Source organism: Leptopilina boulardi, unplaced genomic scaffold, assembly GCF_019393585.1.
Source record: "Leptopilina boulardi isolate dan_hultmark-lab unplaced genomic scaffold, ZJU_Lbou_2.1 LbouV2_266, whole genome shotgun sequence".
In the NCBI taxonomy this organism is placed as follows: domain Eukaryota; kingdom Metazoa; phylum Arthropoda; class Insecta; order Hymenoptera; family Figitidae; genus Leptopilina; species Leptopilina boulardi.
Genome location: NW_026137825.1, coordinates 3,320,920 through 3,335,035, shown reverse-complemented (window position 1 = coordinate 3,335,035; position 14,116 = coordinate 3,320,920). Strand labels below are relative to the sequence as shown.

Genomic DNA, 14,116 nt, shown 5'->3' with positions numbered 1-14,116 from the left:
AGAAATAAATTCTTTTGCAAATTCAAATATACAAGAAATTTCCGGGAAATGCCGCATGCGCGCGCGCGCAAAGGAAGAGAATATTGAGGAGATTTTTATGGACGATGATGACGATGATGATTGGTTTGATGATCATTGAGAATATAACATCTCCTCCTACCAAGGTTTTAGATCAAGGAGAAGAGATTATTTTATCCTTACGGAGGTTCATTAACATAATTATGCGAATTTTATTTTTTTATATAACCTATTATATATATTATTATAATTATTATAACTTATATTACTATAATTATTATAACTATTATATTGTTATAATTATCACTATTATATTATTATGATTATCACAACTATTATATTATTATGATCATTATAACTATTATTATTATTATTATTATAACCTAATCGGAAATTGACTACTGCCACAGCGTTGTGCCAATACTGGTACCAGTACCGCACCAGTATAGTGAATTCTGGCAATTTTTTTAAAAAATATATTAACTATTAATAACTATATTAATAATTACTGTACCATATTGTACTCTATATTAATTAGTATTGTAATTAGTATATATGTATACTCTCTAAAAATTTAAATTAGTAAAAATTTTAATCTGAATTAGTGACTGACTTTGAATTACTCTCTAAATCTGAATTAGTAAAAATGTATATACTAATTGGAATTAGTGACTCATTTTTGGCTTCTAAATTAGTAAAATTTTACTAATTGTTAGTAAAAGTTACTAATAATTAGTAAAATTTTACTGATTGTTAGTAAAAGTTACTAATAATTAGTAAAATTTTACTAATTCAGAAGCAAAAAGTAAGTCACTAATTCAAATTAGTAAACATTTTTACTAATTCAGATTTAGAGAGTAGTACTAAATTAGTAATTAGTAGTAGTAATTAGTATACTAATTAATATTACTTATTTAGTATATATATACTAAATTCGATAGTAAGAAAAAATCTTCTGTATACTATATTAATTATATTAAAAAGCGAAAGGTAAAGTCACTAATTCAAATTAGTTAAAAAATTTACTGATTCAGATTTAGAGAGTACTAATTACAATACTAAACTATATTCAAATAAAGATAATAATTATTATATTATAGTACTTATATTGAAGACTGTAAAACTATATTGTATATGGTTAATTTTGGCACTTTAAAATAAAAAGAAACACTAATTTCATCTCTTTTATATTATATATATATATATTTACGGATGATGATATATGCGGTTAGAAAATTTATTATTATTAGAGTCCTTGCCCCTTCAGAGAATGTAATCTATAATGTCAATATTTATGGGAATTTCTTGATCACTATATATATTTATACTTATTGTTTATTTTTCTATGAAAGCCTGGTGCAAGTCTTATTAACTCGATTTTTACGATATTATATGTATATTCTTCAAATTTAAGCCCTAAAATTTAGTTCTTGATTTTTGAGGTTAAGTTGTGCTTTTTGCTTTAAATTTCAAGAATCAAATCTTGAAAATATTTATACATTTTTTACCCCCCTTGAGGCTATATATGTTCATAAAATACGTAACGCTTTAGTTAGGAAATTTTAACCCCGGGCCTCTACCTTTATTATTAGCGCCATTTTTTGGGCTGACCGTAACAAAAAATGGTTATTTACTTGCGATTTTTACTTGCGAAACCAAACTTTGCGATTTATGTGACTTAATTTTAAGGTTATGTTTAAGCTCTTTAACCTGTAATTTTAAAAAAAGCTGTCGTGCGTTATGCCAAAATAAAAATTACTATATCTAATTCTGAATTAGTAAAATTTTTAATTTTTAAATTATATAGTGACTGTCACTTTCTGCCTTTGAAATATGTATATATATATATATAGTAAAATTTAACGAATTAAAAAGTTAAAAGTGAGTCACTAATTCAAATCAGTTAAAATTTTTAATAATTTAAAATTTATAGCGTATAAAATTAAAATCGCTGAAAATTTGCAATGTAATAAAACATTACCCAAGAAGCACGTAATATATCCTCAATATCAAGGTAATATTACCTATGTGAGATTCGTAATATAACGCTGTAATATTACAGTAATCTTACAGTGATCTTAAAATGTCCGCCTCAAGGTAATATTACCGGGAATATTACTGTAATATTAACGGCAATATTACAGTAATATTAACAGTAATATTACAGACTGATTTGAGTTATTCATAAATCATAAAAAACGTAAATATATTATAAGTCAATTTGGCTTGTTGGTAAAACTCTGGACTCGTGTGCTTTGAGTTCGGGGTTCGATTCCCTGGATGGGTAGATTTTTTTCGTAAAGAAATGTTCCCATAATATTACACGGAGAAAAATGGAAAAACGAATAAAGTAACTTTTACTACTTTAAAAGTAAAATTGGACCTGTCCGAAGTTTCTGCGCATCTCTGGCAACTTTTACTCGAAAAATAGTAAAATTGACTATTTCTGTAGTAAATTTTACTGTTTCCGTAGTAATTTTTACTATTTCTGAAGTAAATTTTACTATTTTTGGAGTAAAAGTTGCCAGAGATGCGCAGAAACTTCGGACAGGTCCAATTTTACTTTTAAAGTAGTAAAAGTTACTTTTTCTTTTTTTCCGTGTACTGTAATATTCTCTTGTAATATTACGGTATAATATTACTGCAATATTACTGTAATATTACCTTAATATGAGCGCGTAATATTACAGTAACATTACCGGTAATATTACCTTGAGGCGGACATTTTAAGATCACTGTAAGATTACTGTAATATTACAACGTTATATTACGAAGCTTACATGTAATATTACCTTGATATTGAGGTTATATTACGTGCTTCTTGGGTATTAAATATTAATTTATATGCTTTTTGGAACAAAACAGATTAGCTCTCTAAATCTGAATTAGTATAAAAAATATTTACTAATTTGAATTAGTGACTCACTTTTTGCTTCTGAATTAGTAAAATTTTACTAATTATTAGTAACTTATTTACTAACAATTAGTAAAATTTTACTAATTTATAAGCAAAAAGTGAGATAGATATTATATATTATAGATATTTGATCAAAGAAGGGATCAAAAATGCATCCTCTAAAATTTAAGGGGAAAAAACATCTAAACCTTAAAAATTAAGCATATAAGCTGAAAATTTAGGTTAGATGAAAATAACATAATTAAAAATGTCTTCAAAAATATTAAAATTAATTTTAAAATATTAAAAATTATACTCAATTGGTATTATATTTTTTAAAACACAGTACTATATTTTGTTACGGATAATTTATTTGGCTCACAGAAAATTATAAGGTATTAAAATAAGCTGCAACGCTTATTATATTTTAATCCAATTTTGCTTATTTTATCACCAAAATGGATTAAAATAAGCAAAATTGGATTAAAATAATAAGCGTTGCAGCTTATTTTAACACCAAAATGAATTAAAATAAGCAAAATTGGATTAAAATAAAAAGCGTTGCAGCTTATTTTAATGCGCCTTTTAATTTTCTGTGCTGGTGTTTTAAAGCGCAGCAATAGACAGTGGCGCCCTCAACTAGGGTAAAATTTGTTGTGTGTAATTTTTTTCCCCTTTTCTATAAGTAAAAATTATACTTTTTTTCGAGTATAAAAAAGGCGATTTTTTTTCTTAAAAATAGGAGATTTTTAAAATTCAAAAATACAAAATAAGAATAATTAATAGGTATATATATATATTTAGGGTATATGATGCAGTTTAGTAGATAATAATGAACATGTTTTGCGCGTTTCATACGCACCTATAACTATGATTCTAAACCATTGCACAAACAAATATATGCATTATCTCGAAAATTGTGTTTAGAAATTGAATGACAACAAATAAATGTGTATACGTTTATGTATTGTTTCATTTAACAATGGATGTATATAACGCACATTATAATCTTATTCGTATCTATAATACAAGTATAGTATATATAAGGTATATACTATATATATATATACATATATATATATACATATATATATATATAGTTATTGTTGCCAAAAGGGACATATATTTTTGTGTTAAATAAATTTTTCTGAAACGAATGGACATCATCAGTTGAACCTCAATTGTTTGTTCAACAAGTGAAGTTAATAATCCACTTAAAGTAATTTTTACAAGAGGATGAATATTATGAGGGGTTATAACTACTATAAATCTAAATATATTGCTATGGTGTGCTCATCGCGCAAATATATTTAGAAAATTTTTGTCAAGAGGCTTAAAATTTTGTCCTTTTCTCCGCCCACAAGAAGAGAAAACTGAATATTACAGGTATTCATTTAAAAGTGTCACTTAAAAAGGGACACGTTCAATATATACACTGTATATATATAATTACCAGGACAATATTTGAATACCTAACCTATCGCTCCACTTGTACATTCCGCAAATGCAATAAAATTCTGTTCACCATAACACAATGACAAAAATGAACAGCGGAAGTGATCTTTAGAGCAAAATACCATTTATATATATATTATATACATATACCCTACATATACATATATATAGTGTTTCGTTATAGGAAAAATTTGGCAAACAGATTTTTCAGGTATATATAGAAAATCTAACACACACAAACTACAAAATAATATTCGTGTGTATGTATTGTTGGTTGTTGAGGATTAAAACCCAAATCTAGGTAACAAGAAATCTGCTATATAGAGAAGATTTTAGATCCATAAAACTCTTCCAAATATAAGATAAGGATCCTTTTCATATATATATATTATATATATATATATAGTCAAAAGCTATGAAAGTGTACCTCCCATCGTACACCATACTTGGTTATGAATATATAATATCGGTTATAAATACTTTTGCAGGTCGACAACATCTTAAGCTGTATGTATTTGTTTATTATTTTAATGTTTGAAAGTTTGAACACCCGTCAAGTTTCAAACAATAAATGATGTGTATATTCTCACAGTATGAGAATTATTTGCCAAATGACACTTTTGATGCTTTTAACTTAGAAGAGATTAAAATCTATAGCATATAATTATACTTTTAAAATTTATGCATTTTGAGATATGCGCAATGTATACGTTATATACATCTATTTAGGGAATTAATGTATTTACAATTATATATATACATATTTCACCGTCCGAGACAATTTTTGACCCACAAAAAAATTTAACATTTTCGGAAACTAGGACCCCAAAAAAAAATACCCGTATCTGGCCGTTTTGCCGCTAGATCAAGTCGTTTGTGGTTTTTAGAGGTGAAAACAACCCCTAAATGAAAAGTGACAAGATATCTTTTAAAAATTATTAATATTTTATAAAACTTGGTATCTGGGGGTTTTCGGAGTCGCTAATTATTAATCTCACAGAAAATTAAAAGGTATTAAAATAAGCTGCGCGCGCTTATTATTTTAATCCAATTTTGCTTATTTTAATACCAAAATGGATTAAAATAAGCAAAATTGGATTAAAATAAGAAGCGTTGCAGCTTATATTTTAATGCCTTTTAATTTTCTGTGCTGATGTCGGATTTTCAAAATTCAAAATGGCCGATTCAATATGGCGATCAAATTTTTAAAAAGTTATTAATTTTTTATTTTATATCCGCCATTTTGAATTTTGCCAATTTAACATCAGATATCATCAGCGACCCAAAAAACCCCTAGATATCAAGGTTTAAAAAAAATTTAATAACTTTTTAAAAATTTGACCGCCATATTTAATATTGAATATTGAATTCAAAATGGCGGATTCAATATGGCGGTCAAAATTTTAAAAAGTTGTTAAATTTTTTTTAAACCTTGATATCTAGGGGTTTTTTTGGGTCGCTGATGACGAATCTGATGTTAAATTGTCAAAATTCAAAATGGCGGATATAAAATAAAAAATTAATAACTTTTTAAAAATTTGATCGCCATATTGAATCCGCCATTTTGAATTTTGAAAATCTGACATCAGATTAACAATATCATAGCGACTCCGAAAACCCCCAGATACCAAGTTTTATAAAATATTAATAATTTTTAAAAGATATCTTTGTCACTTTTCATTTAGGGGCTGTTTTAACCCCTAAAAACCACAAATAGCAAAACGGTCAGACACGGGTATTTTTTTTTTGGGTCCTAGTTTCCAAAAATGTTGGATTTTTTTGTGGGGCAAAAAAAATGTTGAATTTTGTCGGACGGTGTTTTAGCTCAAAAAGTACATATGTGCGACAATTATTTTAAAAAATGGCAAAAAACGCGCCAACCCCCTATTTAAATTTGCTAAAAATATTAAATATTAGTTTGATTAAATTTATATTTAATAAAAAGTTTTTAAATGTGAACAGCAGAAATTTATTTATATTTTAATATGAACATAAACTATATTTTAACTTGTATCCGTAAACTAAATTATTATCTATTTTTTGCAATTAAAACGATTAATTAGAAACGGAAGAAGTTTTCAAAGAATATAATTTTAGCCAATATCGTTAAAAAAAATTTATTCTTTCATTTTAAAGAATTTATATCTAAGATGCACCACGGATGACGTAGTCCTATATACTATGTCAGTATTTTTTTTATGACTTTGACCAAATTGTGAGGTTATGTTTGCCTCCACGCCTATGAACTTTGACGTAAATTTAAGGCTGTGTTCTTCTTTGACCTATGACATTTGATATTTTAAGGGAGAGGGTCATCTCTTGACTTCCGATACTATAATTTTAAGGTTATGTCTGTCTCAACTCCTTCAAAAGCTTTGATTTTTGAGGTTATGTTCGTTTTAATCTATGATTCTGTCGTTTGATGTTACATATCTTAATTTTTAACCTATATTTTTGATATAGATAGTACAATCTCTGAAATTTTCGAGACAAATTCTAAACGGTACGCGAATTTGAATGCTTCGCGAGCTGAATGGTAGAGGCGAGTATACAGCGAGTTCCCGCGTAGTGTCGAAATTCTCGCCTAGTGTTCATTTGAGACAAATTCTGAACGGTACGCGAGTCTAAATGCTTCGTGAGTTGAATATGGTATAGCTACCATACCCGCCTAGGCGAGTACTGTGAGCCCCTGCGTAGCGTCAAAGTTCTCGCCTAGCGTTCATTCTTGAATCAGCGGCGGCGGTGGCGATATCTTTTACATAATTATATTAGTAATGATATATATATATGTATATATATACTTAGGGACCTATTTTAGAATATTTTATACTTAAATTCCATATTAATATTCTTAAAATTAGAATAAGAATATATTATAATTTTAAGAATATTACATACTGAATTTAAGTATAAAATTATTCTAAAATATGACCTATAGGTCCCAATAGTGTAAATATACTTATACGTGTCCTGACGCGGTGAAAGGGACTTTAAAAGCCAAAAATTATATATAGGTTATGTTTTAAAAATTGATTTTGATATTACAGAAACAAAAAGAATCATTTTAATCTTTTATAAAATGAATGCGATTACTATATAAAAATGAGAACGAAAATTCATAATTATAACGGAACATTATATGTATACGCGTGTACCTATATTTAATGTAATAAAAAAAAGTGATATATATTTATGCAATAATTGTAACATGAGATCTTGAGATGATAAAACTGATTTTCCTCACACGAGTCATTGAACCTAAAAACAAGAGATTTATGACAGTAGAACAATAATATGAAAGCATGTTATGTTTTCTGACACGCGGGACTAAAGAAATATCGGGGCGCGCGCCTGGGTATCAAAGTTTCGCATATAGTCAATATAGTGTAATAAACTGATACTGTGAAAGACGCATAATAATAGCAAAAAAATTAATTTTTTTTATTCTTGATTTGAGAATATTCTCAATTTGGTTTATATATAAATATGTTTAGTATTCTTAAATATTTATTTATTAGGTACAGTAAACGTATATATATATATACTTTAAAATTTTTAAAAATGTTATACCGAAAAAACATGAAACTCTAAATTTAAGAATATATATCTTTTTGATATATTTTTTTCAAAATATAACCTATAATTTTTTTGCTTCTAAGGTACCTTCTTCGTTTACGGATTTTTCTGCGTGTACAGTTAGAAAATTTATAATAAATATTCTTAAAATAAGAAAGAATTCGTTAAGAACTATTTTTGAATTTAAAAATTCTTTATCTTATATTTTAAGAGTATATTATACTCTCATTTTAAGAATAATACGGAAATAGTATTCTTAAATAAGAGCCAAGAAGATATATTCTTAAACTTACAATTACGATTTTTTTTTTAAATAAACATAATCTGAAAAAATATTCTAAAATTTAAGAATAAATTACATTAAAATATTTTAAAATGATTCACAATATTTTTTTTCGATACAAACATTTCTACTTTTTTATGTATATTTGTATATGTGTGTACAGTCGTTAAATTTGTCACGTTTTGTAGGACAGTTTCTCGTTTTTTTTTTCATTCTTAAACATCCATTTTTCTCAGGGGCTTGTTTGGAAGTGTCACAATATTGGCGGCTCTTGAGAAATGAGACATAAATGATAATTCGACACGCTCCGCCTATGGGAGGGCTGCTCTCCCATAGTCCCCTATATACATATATATAACACCTCTCGTGGTTTCATTTCCATTTAGCAGCCAACCCCTCTTTTTAATACTGTTTTTTCTTTTCTTTTTTTTTTAGTGTCCTAGCTCTTGCGTAGACTCGCCCATCGTTTCCATTTAAAAATCGCCATTACAATCTCTAACACGCATTTTTAAATTATATATGTATATAAACCTAACATTTAAATAAATTACATTTTTGAATAACGGGGAAATAAAAGGATTCTATTTAACAAAAAAAAAAGGTTCAGAGTTTGATTCCCACTAGTAAGATTTAGGTAACATAACCTAAAAACTTTATTTTTAGGTTAGGGGCCATCCATAAACTATACGTTATCAATTTTTTATTCTTTTTAGACCCTCTCACCATTAAAATAGGTAACGTAGTTTATGGATGGCCTCTAACCTAAAAATAATGTTTTTAGGTTATGTTACCTAAATCGTTTCCTATATATGGGTAAAAATTTACAATTTTATTTTATTAAATGCAGTTTTTATCTTATTCGAATTTTTAAATGACAGAAATTTCAAAATTCACTGAATTTCAAATTTGTCCGAATTTTTAAGACACCGAATTTTCATTTGTCCGAAACTATATACAAATTAGCCGAACAAACAATCGACAGAAATTATATAGATTTTGGATAAAAACCAAAGTTTTTATAACACCGTCCGACAAAATTCAACTTTTTTTTTCACACACGAAAAAATCAATGATTTTCAGAATCTAGGACCAAAAAAAAGATACCCGTGTTTGGCGGCCGTTTTGCTAGATCAGGTCATTTTTTGCTTTTAGGGGTAAAAACAACCCCTTAAATGAAAGGTGATAGGAAATCTTGTACAAATTAATAATTTTTTATGAAACCTGGTATCTCAGGGTTTTCAGGGTCGCTGATTACGAATCTGATGTCAGATTTTTAAAATTCAAAATGGCGGATCCAAAATGGCGGTCGAAATTTATAAAAATTCACAAATTCATTTGAAAGTTGTTACTTAGGGATTTTTGGTGTCGCTGATTACGAATATGATGTCAGATTTTTAAAATTCAAAATGGCGGATTCAATATGGCGGTCGAAATTTATAAATATTAATTATTTTTTATAAAACTTGGTATCGAGGGGTTTTTAAGGTCGCTGAGTACGCATCTGAAGGTAGATTTTTAAAATTCAAAATAGATCTAATAATATAGAAGAATAGAAAAAAATATATGAAAAATAAAAATTTCCAAATATGTGTTTTTTGTATATTGGACACTTTTTTAATGACAAAACAGGCTTTGTAGTAAGTAAGAATATTTTTATTTGATAACAGTAATAAGCTTAAGTAAAATGAATTTAAAGATGTGAAGTGATTGTTTAAAACTGCTGTGCAAAGTAAAAAAAGTCTACAATTGTCATTTGTTTTATGTACTATTTTCCGTAACTATGCAACTGAAAACGAACATATAAACAACTGTCATTTGTTTTAACTTTGTCTAATATACAAAAAACACATATGTGGAAATTTTTATTTTTTAAATATTGTTTTCTAATCTTCCACATTATTAGATCTATATTTTTAATTTTAAAAACCCGACATCAAATTTGTAATCAGCAACTCCAAAAACCATCAAGTAACAAGTTTCAAGTGAATTCGACGAACTTTTATAAATTTGAAACGCCATATTGAATCTGCCATTTTGAATTTTAAAAATCTGACTTCAGATTCGTACTCGCAGCAACCTTAAAAACCCCTAGATACCAAGTTTTATAAAAAATAATTATTATTTATAAATTTCGACCGCCATATTTGATCCGCCATTTTGAATTTTGAAAATCTGACATCAGATTCGTAATCAGCGACCCGGAAAACCCCGAGATAGCAGGTTTCATAAAAAATTATTAATTTGTACAAGATTTCCTATCACCTTTCATTTAAGGGTTGTTTTTACCCCTAAAAGCAAAAAATGACCTGATCTAGCAAAACGGCCAGACACGCGGGTATCTTGTTTTTGGTCCTAGTTTCTGAAAATCATTGATTTTTTCGTGTGTGAAAAATCCTGTCGGACGGTGTAATATATATAAAAACAGTTCAGTAAAAATAAAAATGTTTATAAAATAATTATAACGTATATAATCAAAAAGAAAATCCATTTGAGCCAGTACTGGCTCAATATCGGTTCAGTTGTGGTTTGCCAGTACTGGGAGGGTGGTACTGCACCAGTACTGATACAATGAAAATACCAGTACTGTTTCAGTACAGACTGACCAGCCTTGGCAGCCAATACTGAACCAGCTTCTTTTAATGCCTTTTAATTTTCTGTGTTTTGGTTGGGAACGTTTCACTATATATAGTAGCAAAAGTTTTACTTATTTCAGTTAAATCTTTCGCTATTCTAGTAAAACCTTTCGCTGTTTCAGGTAAATATTTTTTTCCTGTACAAAAAATAAAAATTCGGACAAATTTGAAATTCGGTGAATTGGAATTTTTGTCATTTAAAAATTCAATTGAAAATTCTGTTAAATTAAAATTCGATTAAATTAAAATTTTTTTATATAAAAAATCATATATGTAATATTTGTATATAATACAACCGCGATGAGTACACAGAAAATTAAAAGGCATTAAAATAAGCTGCAACGCTTATTATTTTAATCCAATTTTGCTTATTTTAATACAAAAATGGATTAATTATTATAATTTTCTGTGTATATATATATAAATCTTAAAAATTCTTTTCGACAAAAAAAAAACTAATTTTCTCTCCTATATATATGTATATGAATGACAACAATACACATTGAAAAATTTCTCTAAAGGTATATTATTGTTCATCTCTCTTATTCTCTAATATATTATTGCTGCAATTTACGTAACAGTGAGGCGTGCGCGCAATATCTTGAAAAATGACGAAAATGAGACGTAATAGAGTGAGTGAGTATACAGTATAGTAGCAATAATAGAGATCGTGTGTATTACACAAAAGGCGTGATGAACAGTGTTGTAATGTTCGGCAAATGACCATTCGAAAATGACCCAAACCCGGGGTCTTTTGTCACACTGTCAAAATATATTCTTTTCCGCGTCGTTACGCTCCTGAAAATTTTTGGTAAAATGTGAACGTATATAACCTTCGTGTTGCATCTTTTCCATTTTGCACAAAACTCTTGAGGAGAGAGGGTCCTCCATTATATATTTATAACGACAAGTTTCAAGAGGAAAATAGTATATGGCGCGACACGCAAACTGTAATCATCTCGCGTCGCACTTCATTCAATATATACATAATAGTATAAGCTGACTTAATAGGATATAGAGAAGCGAATAAATATTTTACGCGGAATTATTCAAAAAGACACACGCGACACTTTTAAAATATTCTAAATTTGAGAGTATATAATCTTGGCTGTTTATTTATAAACATTTTTATAATTTATGTATATTTTATTACACTGAAAAAAATATATATTCTAAATTTAAGAATATATCTTTTTGCACTGTAAAAACTGGCTTAAAAATGCAAAAAAAAACCACAGAAAATTAAAAGGCATTAAAATAAGCTGCAACGCTTATTATTTTAATCCAATTTTGCTTATGTTAATACCAAAATGGATTAAAATAAGCAAAATTGGATTAAAATAATAAGCGTAGCAGCTTATTTTAATGCCTTTTAATTTTCTGTGACGTCTTGTTTTAAGACGTTTTTCGCGTCTAAGACACCAAATGTGTCTGAAAACAAGACGTTTTTTGCACTTATAAGACGGCTAGTTTTTGCAGTGTGGCGCCTATTTAAGAATATTTCCCATATATGCATTTTATTCTTAAAGTTAGAATATAATATTTTTAAAATAAGAAATAAGCTTATTTTAAGAATATTATATTCTTACTTTAAGAATAAAATACATAAGAAATATTCTTAAATAGGCTCCATGATGATATTCTTAAATTTAGAATATAGTTTTTTCAGTGTAGTTAGAAGTAATATTAATGTAAAATAAAGAAAAAAATATTTTTATTTTAAGAATATTATATTCTTACTTTAAGAATAAAATACATAAGAAATATTCTTAAATAGGTTCCATGAAGATATTCTTAAATTTAGAATATAGTTTTTTCAGTATGTAGTTAGAAGTAATATTAATGTAAAATAAAGAAAAAAATATTCTTATTTTAAGAATATTATTAAATATTCAAAATAATTATAAATTTTCAAATCTAATGCATGTTTCTTTGTTCTTAATTCTAAAAATATGTTAGTGATTTGCATATTTAAAAAAAAAAATATTTTTAAAAAAATTTATTTAAAAAATTTATTTAAAAAAAAAAAGAAAAAAAGAAAGAAATTTCTTGCTCTATCTATATTTTTTATTACTCCGCATCTTCTAGGAAGTCGATTTTCCGATGTTTAGAAAAGATTTTACAGCAGTAGACAATAAGTTTTGCTGCTTACGCTTTTATATTATATATGAGTAGCTAATAAAATAAAACGCAAAACCTCCGAAGGCTTTTGGAGTTTTACTCACAAATAAAAGTTATAAAGTGAAATTTTACGAGAAAAATACCGCTTTAAGTTCTTTTTATATTGTACATTGTAATTCACACTGAATTTCATATTTTTCTTTTTTTTTCTTCATCTTTTTCTTTCTTTTTTTTTTTTTCATTGAGAAAAGAGAAAAATTTGGGTTTTTCCTTGAGGCCGCAGAAAAAAAAGGGGGGCCCCGAAAAAAAGAAGAGGAAGATCACACGAAATTTTTATATATATGTATTATTATAATCACGCACGTTTCTCGATTATAAATTATTATATTAAAAAAACCATATAATTTATATATATATATATATGTATATAGTCCTATTATATAAAATTTATTACATAAAAATTCTTTAAGTTTTTTGGTTTAAAATTACTAAATTATTATTATTATTATTATTATTATTATTATTATTATTATTATTATTATTATTATTATTACTATTTATAAATTATATTAATTATTAACGTCATGTTTAAAAAAAAAAAAATTTTCAATTAGAAAGTGGTTTAGTGAAAGTTTGTATAAATTCTATTTCTAACACTTTGAATTATTACAAGTTGTATATAAATTTGAACCGCATTATAAAAAATTTCTGATAGCAAAAAACGAGTTAGTTTAAAATAACCTCTAAAATTTAATAATTTTTTCCTAATTCCGCAGCCGCCGCCGCCGCTGTTTCAGAAATTTTGACCTAGGAGGGGGGGGGGACTCCCCCTTCCTAAATTTTGAGGTTATGTTCGTTTCTAGACTCTGAATATAGCCGCAAGTCCCCTCCCCTTCCCCGCCAGAAATGACCTAAATTTTGAGGTTATGTTCGTTTCAAGGCTCTGAATATAGCCGCAAGCCCCCCCTCCCTCCTCTCATTTCCCCTCCTCCTCCAAAATGGCATAAATTTTAAGGTTATGTTCGTTTCAAGACTCTGAATATAGCCGCAAGTCCCCTCCCCTCCCCCGCCAGAAATGACCTAAATTTTGAGGTTATGTTCGTTTCAAGGCTCTGAATATAGCCGCAAGCCCCC

At 27.4% G+C, this 14,116-nt stretch overlaps 1 protein-coding gene across 3 annotated transcripts in view; it reads right to left on the bottom strand.

Moving 5' to 3' along the window:
- The window catches only part of LOC127281135 (uncharacterized), a 207,356-nt gene that overhangs the window by 119,952 nt on the left and 73,288 nt on the right, over positions 1-14,116 (bottom strand). The window lies entirely within an intron of this gene.